General features: G+C 47.3%; 1 protein-coding gene across 1 annotated transcript in view; it reads right to left on the reverse strand.

Annotated features, from left to right (window-relative positions):
* tbrg4 (transforming growth factor beta regulator 4) overlaps window positions 1–417 on the reverse strand; it is a 61,400-nt gene extending 60,983 nt beyond the window's left edge. Inside the window, exon 1 of the mRNA XM_068031507.1 lies at window positions 332–417. The gene's annotated coding sequence lies outside the window, so the exon portion shown is untranslated. The remainder of the gene's footprint in view (window positions 1–331) is intronic.
* Between the last annotated feature and the right edge of the window lie 5,583 nt (window positions 418–6,000).

Consider the following 6,000-nt stretch of genomic DNA (forward strand, 5'->3'; position numbering starts at 1 on the left):
CGATTGTGACAGTTGGGGGGGTTGTTGGGGGGGGGGGGGGGGGGGTAGAGGGATTGTGAGACAGTTGGGAGGCTGGGGGTAAAATCAGTGGGGGCGGAGTTGGCTGACCTGACCTAATCTGACCGTGGCGGTGTTGCCGTTGCCGGGAGGGGGTGTGATTAGCCTTTGACTCCAGACGAGTGCCGGAACCCGGTTAAACACTAGTACACGCCCGAGCAAAGCCAGCTGCCCTGCCGGCTCGAGGGTTCTGAGCTCAGCTCACAGTAGCAGCCTCCTTTCCCCATCCCAGATCTAAACCTTAATGGTCAAAACACACAACTCAGTCACTCACCCACTTCCCTGAAACCGGCATGGCCGCCGACCTAAGTCTTTGGACGTACCCGATCACGTGTGGAGGCCGTCACCCAAGTAACTGCGTCAAACCAACCAATCGGCTCGGTCCGCATTACGACGTAAGCACGCCATGGTAACGTGCCGAGGAAGCACTGCCTTGCGAAGCCGATCAGGACCGTGATCAGGTGACAAGGACTGCAGCAAGTGGGTCCGTAATGTACCTGTATTGGCTCTAGACACATGGGGCTTACAGGTAGTGATGCTGAACCCCAGGAAATATCATAATGTCATATTTGGCAAGTTCTGATGCAAACAGAATACCTTTAATACAAATAAACCTTCCTATACAATAATTTCTCCTGTAATTGCATTTTTATGTCATCTCCTTGGTTACTTTCAGGTCTCAACTCTCCAAAACTCTTGATTCCTCTGACACTGGTCACTCCACCCCAACATTGGCGACCAAAGCTCACACTCTGGAAATACCTCCCTAAACTACTACACTTCTTTAAGATGTCAGTTTTGGCTCAGTGGTAGTACTCTCTGAGTCAAGCAGATTCAAGCACCGTTCCAGACACTGGAACACAAAATCTGGGCAAACACTCTTGGGTGTACCGTTCAGTCGGAAGTCCCATGTTTTAGCTGAAATGTTAAACCGAGTCCCCATCTACCCTTTCAAGTAGATATAAACAACCCTATGTCACTCTTTGAACAGGAGAGATCTCCCCAGTATCCTGGTCAATATTTATCCATCAACCAACATCAATTCTGCTAATATGTTCATTTATCTCACTGCTGTTTGTGAGACCTGTTGCTGCTACGTTACCTACATTACAACAGTGACTACACTTCAAAAGTATATCATTTTGTGTGAAGCATTTTGGAAAGTCATAAGGAGGAGAATTTTAAATTTGAGGTTCTGGGGTTCCAGAAGCCAATGTAGATCAGCAAGGGTAGAGGAGACAGGCAATTGGGATTTGGTGTAGGTTAGGATATAAGCAGCATAGTTTTGGATGAGCTGAAGTGGGGATGAGAAGCTGGCCGGGAGAGTATTGGAATAATCGAGTTGGAGGTGACAAGTGTGTGGATATAGGTTTGAGTGGAAGATTGACAAAAAGTCCATGCCCAGATGGTTACATCTCAAAATACTGAAATAGCAGAGGTACTAATCATAATTTTCCATTTGGAAACAGAAACTATGTCAAAGGACCAGAGTGTGGCAAATGAATTTTAAAGAGTGCTCGCTGACCTACATTGGCTCCCAGTCAAGCAACAAATTGATTTTAAAATTCTCATCCTTATTTTCAAATCCCTCCATGGCCTTGCCCCACCACCCTCCAAGATATATGCACTCCTCTAATTCTGGCCTCTTGTGCATCCCCAAATTTAATCGTTCCACTATTGGTGGTTGGGCCTTCAGTTGTCCAGGTCCCAAGTTTGAGAATACCCTCCCTCCACCTTCCTGCCTCTCTACCTCAGTTAAGACACTCCTTAAAACCTACCTCTGACCAAGCTTCTGGATATTTGACCCAAGATCTTCTTATGTGGCTTGATTTTAAACTTTGTTTTATAATGCCCCTGTGAAGCGCTTTGGAACATTTTATGTTAAAAGTGCTATATAAATTTAAATTGTTGTTAGTGCTTTTCACATCCTCAGAATATCCCAAATGTTACAGCCCTCATCCAGAAATGGATAAACCAGGTAATGATAGATCAATTAATTTCATCTTAATTATGGACAAAGGTCCAGGATCCATAGTACAAAATGATATTAATGAACATTCAGAAAGTAATGGGTTAATCAGGGACAGTGTATTTAAAGGCACTGTATAAATGCAAGTCACTGTTATTGGACTTGTTAAATAAAAACAGATAATGAACACAGCAGGTCAAGCAGCATCTGTGAAGAGAGAAAGATAGGATTAATACTTCAGGTCAATAACCTTTCTCTCTCTCTCCACAGATGATGGCTGACCATTTTTAAAAATTTCTTTTTCATTCATAGGGCATGGGAATTTATTGCCTATTCCTAATTGCCCTTGAAAGGTGATGGTGAGCCACTTTCTTGAACTGCTGTAAGTGTAGCAGTTTTAGTACAATTTAGTGGCTTTACTAGGCCAGTTAAGAGTCACATCCTGGCCAGACTGGGTAAGGACAGATTTCCTTCCCTAAAGGGCATTAGTGAACCAGATGGGTTTTTAAACGACAATCTTAAACAAGCAGTTTCAGAGTCACCATTACTGATGCTCGCTTTTTATTCCAGATTAATTTAATTAACTGAATTTAAATTCCCAGATGCCATGGTGGGATTTTAACCTCTGTCTCCACATCATTAGTCCAAGTGTCTGGATTACCAGTCCAGTAACAACCATTATGCTACCATACCCTTGAATTTTAAAATGTAAACTGCCCATGGACAAAAAAGGTAGAGGAGTTTGGAGACTGTCAATACAAAGAAAATTTAGAGGGAACATTGGATGTGAAGTAATTTATTTCGGAAGCAAAACAGTATAATAATGTAGATATTGTAAATGGTAAGATCAATAGAAGGAGCTTGCTTTTACATAGCACCTTTCACAACCTCAGGATGCCATAAAGCACTCTACAGCCCATGAAGTACTCCTGAAGTATAGTATAATGCATGGAAATGGGCCAGCTAATTTGCACGTAGCAAGGGCCCACAAATCAGCAATGATACTGAGGACCTTAATTTTAATCAGCTAGCCTTTTAAAAAAAAAATCATCTTGGGGTATGGGCGTCGCTCACAAAGTCACCAGAAATCACTCATCTCTAGCTGCCCTCGAGATAGTTGTGGTGAGCCATCTCCAACCGCTTCAGTCCACGAGGTAAAGGTACTTCCTCAGTGCCAGCAGCAAGGGAGCTCCAGTATTTTGACCCAGCACTGGTGAAGGAAGAGCAATCCAAGTCAGGATGGTGTGCAACTTGGAGGAGAACGCAGAGCTGATGGTGTTCCCATGCACTTGCTGCCCACTAAAGGTTGCAGGTTAGGGACTGGCTGTTGAAGAAGCTTTGGTGAGATGCTGCAGTGCATCCTATAGATAGTACACATAGCAGGCATGATATGCAGATGGTGGAGAAAGTGGATGTTTACGGTGGTGGATGGGCTATCCATCAAGCGGGCTGCTTTGTCCTGGATAGCGTTGAGCTTCAAGTGTTGCAGTTGCGCTGATCCTACAAGGCACTTTGTTTTTTATCCACCCAAACAGGCAGATGGAGCTTCAGTTTAACATCTCATCCAAAAGATGGCATGTCCATCAGTGCATTACTCCCTCAGTACTGCACTGGAGCATCAGCCTTTATTTTTGTGCTCAAGGACAGGAGTGGGACTTGAACCTGGAACCTTGTGACTGAGAGGCGAGTGCTATGGCTAAGGCGTAGGGATAGGGGTGGCTGAGGCAGGGGTGGGGGGTGGTGGGAGGATGGAGTGAAGGGTAGAGGGGTTGGTTGGGTAAGGGGTGGGTGGATTAAGGAGGTGGGTGTGAAGGATAGGCGTGGGTGTGAGGTGGGGGAGAGGGATTGTGAAACAGTTGGGGGGTTGTTGGAGGGGGGGATAAAGGGATTGTGAGACAGTTGGGGGGTTGTTGGAGGGGGGGATAAAGGGATTGTGAGACAGTTGGGGGGTTGATGGAAGGGGGGATAAAGGGATTGTGAGACAGTTGGGGGGTTGTTGGGGGGGGGGTGGTAGAGGGATTGTGAGACAGTTGGGGGGTTGATGGAGGGGGGGGATAGAGGGATTGTGAGACAGTAGGGGGGTTGTTGGAGGGGGGGGGGGGAATAGAGGGATTGTGAGACAGTTGGGGGGTTGTTGGGGGGGGGGGTTGTAGAGGGATTGTGAGACAGTTGGGGGGTTGATGGAGGGGGGGATAGAGGGATTGTGAGACAGTAGGGGTGTTGTTGGAGGGGGGGGGGAATAGAGGGATTGTGAGACAGTTGGGGGGTTGTTGGAGGGGGGGGGTAGAGGGATAGTGAGACAGTTGGGGGGTTGTTGGAGGGGGGGATAGAGGGATTGTGAGACAGTTGGGGAGTTGTTGGAGGGGGGATAGAGGGATTGTGAGACAGTTGGGGGGTTGTTGGAGGGGGGGATAGAGGAATTGAGACAGTTGGGGGGTTGTTGGAGGGGGGTGGATTGAGGGATTGTGAAACAGTTGGCGTGTTTTTGGGGGGGGTGTGGTAGAGGGATTGTGAGACAGTTGGGGGGTTGTTGGAGGGGGGGTGGTAGAGGGATTGAGAGACAGTTGTGGGGTTGTTGGAGGGAGGGGGGTAGAGGGATTGTGAGACAGTTGGGGGGTTGTTGGAGGGGGGGATAGAGGGATTGTGAGACAGTTGGGGGGGTTGTTGGAGGGGGGATAGAGGGATTGTGAAACAGTTGGGGGGTTGTTGGAGGGGGGGGGGGATAGAGGGATTGTGAGACAGTTGAGGGGTTGTTGGAGGGGGGGGTGGATAGAGGGATTGAGAGACAGTTGGGGGGGTTGTTGGAGGGGGGGATAGAGGGACTGTGAAACAGTTGGGGGGTTGTTGGAGGGGGGGGGGATAGAGGGATTGTGAGACAGTTGGGGGGTTGTTGGAGGGAGGGGGTAGAGGGATTGTGAGACAGTTGGGGGGTTGTTGGAGGGGGGATAGAGGGATTGTGAAACAGTTGGGGGGTTGTTGGAGGGGGGGCGGGATAGAGGGATTGTGAGACAGTTATGGGGTTGTTGGAGGGAGGGGAGTGGAGGGATTGAGACACAATTGGGGGGTTATGGAAGGGGGGGGGGGATTTTAAAATCCTTATACACCGCATGCACTATGTTTCCTTTCTCAATGCACTATATTGTTTCATCACTTACCTTTATCCCAAACTAACCCTGGATAATTTATTTTGCCAGATACCACTTGGCTGTCCTAAGTCAATCCACGTCCTTCTAAATGTGTACTATCCCATAGCATGGCCTCCAGAAGCCACTTACCTGGAGGGAGTTAGGAGCAACGGTGGTAGCAGGAGACCTATGAGGAACCTACTGGGGAGAGAATAAATCCAGAGCAAGGCTCGGGGCCCTCCACTTACCTGGAGGGAGTCGGGAATGGTGGCAGACCAGCAAGGAACCTACTACCTCGAGGCGTCAGAGTTTAAAAAAAAATCAAACCATGACATCACAGGAAGGCAGTGACTTGATTGTCTGGTGAGTAGTGCTGCTTAGGGACTGAGTCTAAACAACTAGGAGTTTAAAACATTACAAATATTAAGTATGAATAACAAGTAACAAGTGAGCAGCTGGTGAGTCTTATATTTTATTTTTAAATAAGGTTTATTATTATTGGTACGGTTTATTGCTATTGGTGAGGTTATTACTACTACTGGTAATGTTTTAGTATTGGTAGGGTGTATTAATAGTGGTAAGGTAGATGGAATCCTAGAATCATAGAAAGTTTACGCCTCAGAAAGAGGTCACTTGGCCCATTGTGTCTGCACCGGCCGATAAACAAGCCACTCAGCCTAATCCAACTTTCCAGCATTTGGTCCGTAGTCCTGAAGATTACGGCTCTTGAGGTGCATATCCAGACACCTTTTAAATGAGTTGACGCGTTCTGCCTCTATTACCCTTTCAGGCAGTGAGTTGGAGCCCTACCATCCTCTGGGTGAAAAAAGTTTTCCTCAGCTCGTCTCT

The sequence above is a fragment of the Heterodontus francisci genome, chromosome 5, assembly GCF_036365525.1.
Source record: "Heterodontus francisci isolate sHetFra1 chromosome 5, sHetFra1.hap1, whole genome shotgun sequence".
NCBI lineage: Eukaryota > Metazoa > Chordata > Chondrichthyes > Heterodontiformes > Heterodontidae > Heterodontus > Heterodontus francisci.